Consider the following 8,599-nt stretch of genomic DNA (forward strand, 5'->3'; position numbering starts at 1 on the left):
GTCTGATGAGTGGTGCCATGTCCACGCCCAGGAGCCAAACTGGAGAAACCTCGGGCCACCGAAGTGGAGCACTCGAACTTAACCACTTGGCCACGGGGCCAGCCCCTAGAGTTGAAATTTTAATTCAGGCAGAAATCAGAATTATATCTGATCAAATGGGGAAAACTCACGATCTTGAGTGCATTTGGTAGGTGGGCAAAAGCTTGTGCCTAAAAATCATGATTGGGATATGTCAGGTGCGCCCTATACAATTTCTGGAGTAATCAATGCCACCTACTGTGCCAAGGGGATGGGGCTGGTTCTCAGGAGATGGGTAGGTGGGTCTCAGCCTTAGTCCTACCCCTATATGACCTCAGGGTGATCTCTCTGGGGAGGGCTCAAGTCTTTGTTTTCCATTTGCCCCTGGGCAAACCTGCAGCACACAAGAGCATGTAGGGAGAGGTCACTTTTGTTTGGAGGTTTTACAAATGTGGGAAAAGGAAATAAAAAAGGAAACCAGAAAATCCCCATAAGTGATAGAGCAGTTTAACCTGTTTCTCCTCTTTTCTGATGTTCTTATTAAATCTGAAGTTTATAATCACTTCCCACGCATGCTTGTGAGCAATTAAGAGCATCTGCCAACACAAGAGAGGAAAAAATGAAAGTGAGTAATGGAGTGGATGACAGAGCAGGGACTCGTTCATGTTTTTTAAGCTGTAGATTTAGGACCAGGTTCTTGATCATTAAAAGCAGCAGTTACTTTTTATGTTAGGGTAAAGTTTTAAAATTAGAGCATAAGTAGAGCTACTTCCTTTCTAGCCCAGATGAAAGGCTTCCACACTGTAGTTCTCAATGTCAACCTGTTTGAAAAATAGCACAGGATGACTGCATCCTGAAGAAAACTATTTTTAAGGTACTCGCATGGCATTTCTACCTCTTTGGATGCTATAGCTAGTGGAATATACTCATAAAATGTAGATGAATTCAGTTTTTCATTGATTGAACAAAAATCTACTAAGCAGGCCTTATCTACAAGGCATGGAACTGGGCTCTCAGGATATCAAGATGATTCAGGCCATGATCTCTGCTTCAGGGTGACTCATAGTTTACTGGGCATCCTATGTAAGTTAGGATGCTTTTGGTTCAGGTGACATCTTTAACTTACTGAAAGAGTCATGAAAGACATTGGGGTATACAACAGAAAAGCTAGACATAGGGTGGGCTTCGTGATGGACTGATCCAGTGGCCCAGCAATGTCATCAAGAGCTCAAATCCTTTCTGACTTTCCATTCTGCACAACCCCTGATAAGCCCGCTTCATCTTCTGTCTGCTTCTCCAAAAGCTCAGGGAGCCTGCTGGTAGCATCTATGATTACACACTGTAGAAGAGAGAAATAGTCTCCTTGGGCTCTTAAGAATAATGAAATTCATTACCCAAAAGGCTAAACGATCTTTTATGTATCTCATTGTCCCAAGTTGGTTCAGACCTACAATATCCCTGAACAATATCCTTGATAAGGGGGTTGAGATTGCCGTAACTGGCTTAGCCTCCTCAGCCTCCACCTCTGCAGGAGGGGCCCGTCTGATTTCCCTTAGGCAAGCTGGCTATTTGGGGAAAGGTTTCTACTAGGCAGGAGCAAAGGAATAGCTTCTGGGTTACATCTTTTCCCTGATTATCTTCGGTAACACTAAGAGCTGTTTCAGTAATGTAGGACTGGACTGGCTGATAATATGATTTCTGAAGGATGCTGTTTCTCCTAGACCAGTGGTTCTCAAACTTGAGAACCTGGAGAGCTTATTAACACACCGTTTGCTGGGCCTCACCCCAGAGTTTCTGATTCAAGAGGTCTGAGTATATTTGCAGTTCTAGCAAGTTGCCAGCGGTGCTGATACTGCTGATAACTTTGTCAAGGTGATGCACCTAACAGCAATTCGGCAGCCTTTGATGTGCCAAGATCACTGGGACAGTTGGACAGAATTTACTTGAGATTTTGAAAACATTTTCTCTCCCTGAGGCAGTTTTCATTTATTATATTGTACAAATGCCTGGTTAGCCTTGAAGACATCCTTCCCTCCATTGGACATGGCCTTGTCCATTACATAAAGAGCCTCAAATATCTTTTGAAAGCTATTGCTGCTGTTGGTCTAATAAAAATAGTCCCCCAAATTATCTTTTAAAGCCACTAATGCACATATAAAATATAAACTCATTTTATAGTCAAGCTTTAAGAAAGTTACATTCCATATTTCTGCAATTCTGAAAATATCTATTATTGTGTAAATCGGGCTCTCCTATACTGACAGGAGGAAATGTATTATTGAAAGTATTGGAAAACTAAATTGCTTGGGGAATAAAAAGATCATAATGTATTGACTTGCCACATGTTCAACACAGACTATTTTTTTACATTAAATAAAGCAATTTAAACCATTTCTTTACTGTCCAATTTTTATAATAGACGTTTATTGAACTTAAACAGAAAGTTTGATGATCCTTGTCGCTGAAAAGTTGTTACATTTTCCAAAACAATTTGAGTTGGCAGTTGAACCACCTGAGGAGGTAATTCTAAGGAGAGAGAAATATGAGTTGTCAGAGGAAAGGCACATGCTATGGGCAGGTACTGTTCTGAGGACTGTATTCATATTATTTCATTTAATAAATTTAAAAATAAAAGAGGAAAAATCAACCACAAATAGAAGCTTTCTTCATATGCTTTTATGAATTTGAGCTCTCTTGGTGACCTTGGACAGGTCGTGACTCAAAGCAAACATCTTCTAAAATGCTTTTCCTTACCTTAAAATCCTTCTGCAGCTTCCAATTTCTCACTGCATAAATACTGAGTTCTTTAATGACACCACGAACCCATGTGACTGCCTTCCTGGTAGAGCTGCACTTGGGAACCTGATCCTAGAACATCCTGCATCTAGCCCCACTGAGCTTCCTTCAGGATCTGAGCAGAGCCATGCTCCCGCCCACTGTGGAGTCTCCACACCTGCCCTTCCCCTGTTGGAAATTCTGGGCCATTAAGATTTGTGAAATGAATATATAAACACAAACATTTAAGAGCCCATCATAGGCCAGTCATGTGCAATGTGATATTTAATCCTTCTGTCAACAGATTAGCCACTTGGAGTAACCATTCTTTTGCGTGTGAGGACTATAGTTTGCTCAGTATTGTAGCAAGACAGTGGTGAATGTGGGACCTTGTGTACTTTAGTAAACAAAGAAGAATGTCAATTTTGACAGAGCAAATGGGATTATCACACACAGTGTACCTTGATTATATATAGTCTAGAACTATCTAGGAGAAAGTATGTTTTATTTCCTCACATAAATGCTGACAGGAAAAGACATTTGTGCTTTTATTTCTTTTTTTCTCAATGCTTGACTGTGTATTGAACTTAATAAAATATAATACGGATGAAAATGTTTTAATATAAATAGCAAAAAATAAACGTAAAATGCTGCTTTTGTGAATAATTGCTTGATGAAGGACTTAAAGATGATGCTTAAAGAATATCTTGAGATTTTTCTAAACTGTGTTTATAGCAGAAAATATGAATTTGACAGAAAAAGATGACCATGAATTATTATGAAAAATAAACAGTTTAAGACTCAAGATCTAAATTATATTCAGTGAAAATGTCTCAAAATTTAATTTAGAATTAAATTTTTTTAAGAACAACTTCTAGAGCTCAGAAGATGGAGGAGTAGGAGGATCCTACCTTCTCCACGGGCACAACAAAGCTACACCTACCGATGGAAAGTTTTCCTCTGAGAGAAATCTGGAAACTGGATTAACAGAAACATCATAACAAGGGACAACACAGACAGAGGTGGAAGGAGCAGAGATACTGCCCCAGTGAGGAAAAAAACATACCCTAGCCACGGAGCTTCATGTCCAGGAGAATCTCAAAGGTATGGATCTTTTCCCAGAGGTGCAGGGAATTTGAGCTCCACATTAGACATCCAAGCCTTTAGGTCCAGCATAAGAGAGATGAGATCCCACAATATCTGGCATTCCTGGCCTTGAAAACCAACAGAGAATACATCCAGGAAAACTATAGAACATCAGGGAAAGAAGAATCTGCTCTTAAAGGGCTCATGCACAGACTCACCTGATCTGGAAACCAGCACAGATATATCACATAGAAAAGTGCATAGTCCATTGGTAAAAGAGACTCACTTACTAAGCTGGGAGAGCATTCCAGAGAGACAGGAGGTGGCTGGGCCCATTCCCCAGGGACTGAGGCACTGGAGGCAAACATTATTGTGACCTAGTTTGGTGGTGCTGAGACAGAGGCTGGTAGGTGTCATTGGAATCCTTCCTCTCATTGGCTAGTGCAGGCGTCTGCCCCACACACTAAAGCATGCAAGGCAGTTGAGCGCAGCCTGGCTTCAGGCAGCCTGCCTTCCACGGAGATGAGCACTACACACCAGCAAGCCTGCAGTGGCCTTGTGGGCCTGTGGCAGACTTGTTCTGCTGGCAATTGCAAACAACCACCTAGGGTATCTGCTCACTTTATAACACCTGAAATTATTGTGCACTGCCACACCTGGCACCTGCCCTGTCCATCAGTCAGTTCTTATCAGAGGCCTGCTCTACCCAAAAGTGAGCTGACAAAGGCCATGGGTGCCACACAGCTAACCTCACCTGGAGCCTGCTCCACCCCCCACCCACAACAATAGAGACAGCTTAGTGCCACAGGGAACCATACCAGGGGCCTGAAGAATTTGTGTGCCCCAGGCAACCAGCTACATTAAGGCCTGACCCCTTACCAGCAAAACCGCAGTAGTGGTATGCTATCAAACTTGCAACAAGCTGTGTCAGGGGCTTCTCCCATCCAATAAAGTGCCCATAGCAGCTGTATGTGGCTGAGCCTCACAATCAGCTGACCTGGGGGCCAGCCTAGCCTATCCATATACCTTCAGCAATAGCAATCCTGCTACAACAGAAGGGCACATGCCGCCCACACAGGGGACATCCCTAGAGCATTTGGCATGGGTGACAAGAGGGGAGTGACCTTCTGGGCCTGATAAGGAATATTTAAATAAGGCCACATTGCCAAGTTCAGGAGGTGTAGCTATTCTATGTAATACATAGAAATAAGCACAGAGATGTAGGCAAGATGAGGAGACAAAGGAATATGTTCCAAATAAGGTAACAGGACAAATCCTCAGAAGAACAACAACAACAAACAGAGATAAACAATCTACCTTATAACAGTACAAACTAATAGTCATAGGATGCTCACTGATCTCAGCAGAAGAATAGATGAACACAGTGAGAACTTTAACAAAGAATTGGAAAATATAAAAAAGAACCAATCAGAGTAGAAAATACAATAATGGAAATGAAAAGTTCACTAGACGGGATGAACAGCTAAGTAGATACACAGAAGAGTGGATCAGCAATCTGGACAAAAGAGCAGAGGAAATCACCCAAGCTGAACAGAAAATAAAGAATGAAAAAGAATAAGGAGAGTTTAAGGGACCTCTGAGACAACATTAAGTGTACTAACATCTTCATTACAGGAGTCCTAGAAGGTGGAGAGAGAGACAAAGGGGTAGAGAACTTATTTCAAGAAATAATATCTGAAAACTTTCCGAACCTAGGGAAGGAAACAAACATCCAGATACAGGAAGCACAGAGACTATCAAACAAGATGAACCCAAAGAGGACACACTACGACACATTATAATTAAAATGTCAAGAATTAAAGATAAAGAGAGAATCCTAAAAGCAAGAGAAAAGGAACAAGTTACACACAAGGAAGCCCCGTAAAGCTATCAGCTGACTCTTCAGCAGAAATCTTACAGTCTAGAAGGGAGTGGCATCATATACTGAAAGTGCTGGAATGAAAAAATCTACAACCAAGAGTACTCTACCAGCAAGGTTATCATCCAGAATTGAAGGAGAGATAAAGAGCTTTCCAAATAAACAAAAACTAAATGAATTCATTGCCACTAAACTGGCCTTACAAGAAATGTTACCAGAACTTATTCAAGTGGAAAAGAAAAGGCCACAAATAAGAATAAGAAAATTATCAAAGAGAAAATATCACTGGTAAAGACAAACATATAGGAAAGGTAGCAGGTCAACCAACTATAAAGCTAGTATGAAGGTCAAAAGACAAATACTAAAATCATCTATAGTTATGATAAGGTGTTAAGGGATACACAAAAGTAAAACACGTAAAATGTGATATCAAAAAACATAAAATATGGAGAGGAGTAAAAGTGTAGGCTTTTACTCAAACTTAAGAGACCATCAACTTAATATAGATTGCTGTTTACATAGGTAATTATATATGAACTTTATGGTAACCACAGACCTAAAACTTATAATAAATACACAAAAATAAAGAGAAAAGAACTCAAACATAACACTAAAGATAGCTATCAAACCACAAGGGAAGAGAGTAAGAGGAGAAGAAATGAACAGAGAAGACTACAAAAACATTCAGAAAGAAAGTAACAAAATGGCAATAAGTACATGCTTACCAATAGTTATTTTAAACATCAGTGGCATAAATGCTCCATTCAAAAGACATAGGGTGGCTGAATGTATAAAAAAACTAGACTCATATGTATGCTGCATACAAGAGACTCACTTCAGACCTAAAAACACTCACAAACTGAAAGTGAAGGTATGAAAAAAGATATTCCATGGAAATGGAAATGAAAAGAAAACTGGGCTAGTGATACTTATATCAGACACAATAGAATTTAAAACAAAAACTGTAACAAGAGGTAAAGAAGGGCACTACATAATGGTAAAGGAAACAATCCAACAAGAGGATATAATAGTTATAAACATCTATGTGTCCAACATAAGAACACCTAAATACATAAAGCAAATATTAACAGACATTAAAGGCAAAATTGACAGTAACGCAATAATAGTAGAGAATTTTAACACTTCACTTACATCAATGGATAGATTATCCAGATGGAAGATAAATAACAAAACATTGCCCTTAAATGACACATTAGACCAGATGGATTTAGCCGACATACACAGAACATCCCATCAGAAAACTGCAGAGTGCACATTCTTTCGTTCTTTTTAAATGCACATGGAATAGTTTATATTGATAGATCACATATTAGGCCACAAAACAATTCTCAATAAATTTAAGAAGACTGAAATAATACCAAGCGCCTTTTCTGACCAAAGTGGTGTGAAACTGGAAACCAACTACAAGAAGAAAACTGGAAAAGTCAAAAATACGTAGAGATTAAAGAAAATGCTACTGAACAAATATTGTGTCAACAAGAAATCAAAATACCTGGAGATAAATGAAAATATGACATACTAAAATTTATGGAATACAGCAAAAGTGATACTTTTTGCTGTATCCCATAAGAAGGAAGTTTATAGTAATACATGCTTACCTTAAAAAATAAGAAAAATCTCAAATAATCTAACAGTACAGTTAAAAGAATCAGGAAAAGAAGAATAAACAAAGCACAAAGCCAGTAGAAAGAAGGAAATGATAAAAATCAGAGAGGAAATAAATAAGAAAGAGACTAAAAAGACAATAAAAAAGATCAATGAAACTAGGAGCTGGTTCTTTGAGAAGATAAAAACATTGACAAACCTTTAGTTAGGCTTACCAAGAAAAAAAGAGAGAAGTCTCAAATAAATAAAATCAGAGATTAAAGAAGACAAATTACAAAGGGCACCACAGAAATACAAAGGATTATAAAAGAATACTATGAAAAGCTGTAATCAAGAAATTGGATAATATAGAAGAAACGGATAAATAATTAGAATCATCCAACCTTCCAAAACTGAATCAAGAAGAAATAGAGAATCTAAGTACACCAATCACTATAAGGAGATTGAAACAATAATCAAAAATCTCCTAAAAACAAAAGTCCAGGAGCAGATGGCTTCCCCAGTGAATTCCAGCAAACATTCAAAGAAGATTTAATACCTATCCTTCTCAAACTCTCCCAAAAAATTGAAGAGGAGAGGATGATTCCTAACTCATTCTATGAGGCCAACATTACCCTGATACCAAAACCAGACAAAAGAAAATTTCAGGTCAGTATCAATGATGAATAGGCTGCAAAAATCCTCAACAAAATATTAGCAAATCAAATACAACAATACATTAAAAGGATCATAGACCACAGTCAAGTGGGTTTTATCCCAGGGGTTCAGGTATGGTTCAACATCCACAAATCAATCAACATGATACACTGCATTAATAAAATGAAGAATAAAAATCACATAATCTTAATAGATGCAGAGAAAGCCTTCAAAAAGATATAGTATCCATTTACGATAAAAATTCTCAGTGAAATGGGTATAGAAGTAAAGTACCTCAACATAATAAAGGCCATATAAACAAACCCACAGCTAACATCATAGTCAATGGTGAAAAACTAAAAGCTATCCATCTAAGAACAGGATTAAGACAAGGAAGGCACTTTCACAACTCTTATTAATAGAGTATTGGAAGTCTTAGCCAGAGAAATCAGTAAGAAAAAGAAAGAAAAGTGATCTAAATGGGACACGAAGAAGTGAAACTGTCACTATTTGCAGATGACATGATTTTATATATAGAAAACCTTAAAGAATCCACCCAAAAAACTATCAGAAATAATA

The 8,599-nt window shown here is 38.4% G+C and overlaps 1 long non-coding RNA gene across 1 annotated transcript; it reads right to left on the minus strand.

Annotated features, from left to right (window-relative positions):
- Positions 1-2,409: 2,409 nt before the first annotated feature.
- Positions 2,410-4,237, minus strand: LOC103558656 (uncharacterized). Its single transcript, XR_546806.2, has 3 exons — positions 4,098-4,237; positions 3,860-4,007; positions 2,410-2,544 (listed from the first exon to the last, which is right to left on the minus strand). It is a non-coding gene; the product is annotated as an uncharacterized lncRNA (long non-coding RNA).
- Positions 4,238-8,599: the final 4,362 nt, after the last annotated feature.

Source organism: Equus przewalskii, chromosome 17 (assembly GCF_037783145.1).
Source record: "Equus przewalskii isolate Varuska chromosome 17, EquPr2, whole genome shotgun sequence".
Lineage (NCBI taxonomy): Eukaryota > Metazoa > Chordata > Mammalia > Perissodactyla > Equidae > Equus > Equus przewalskii.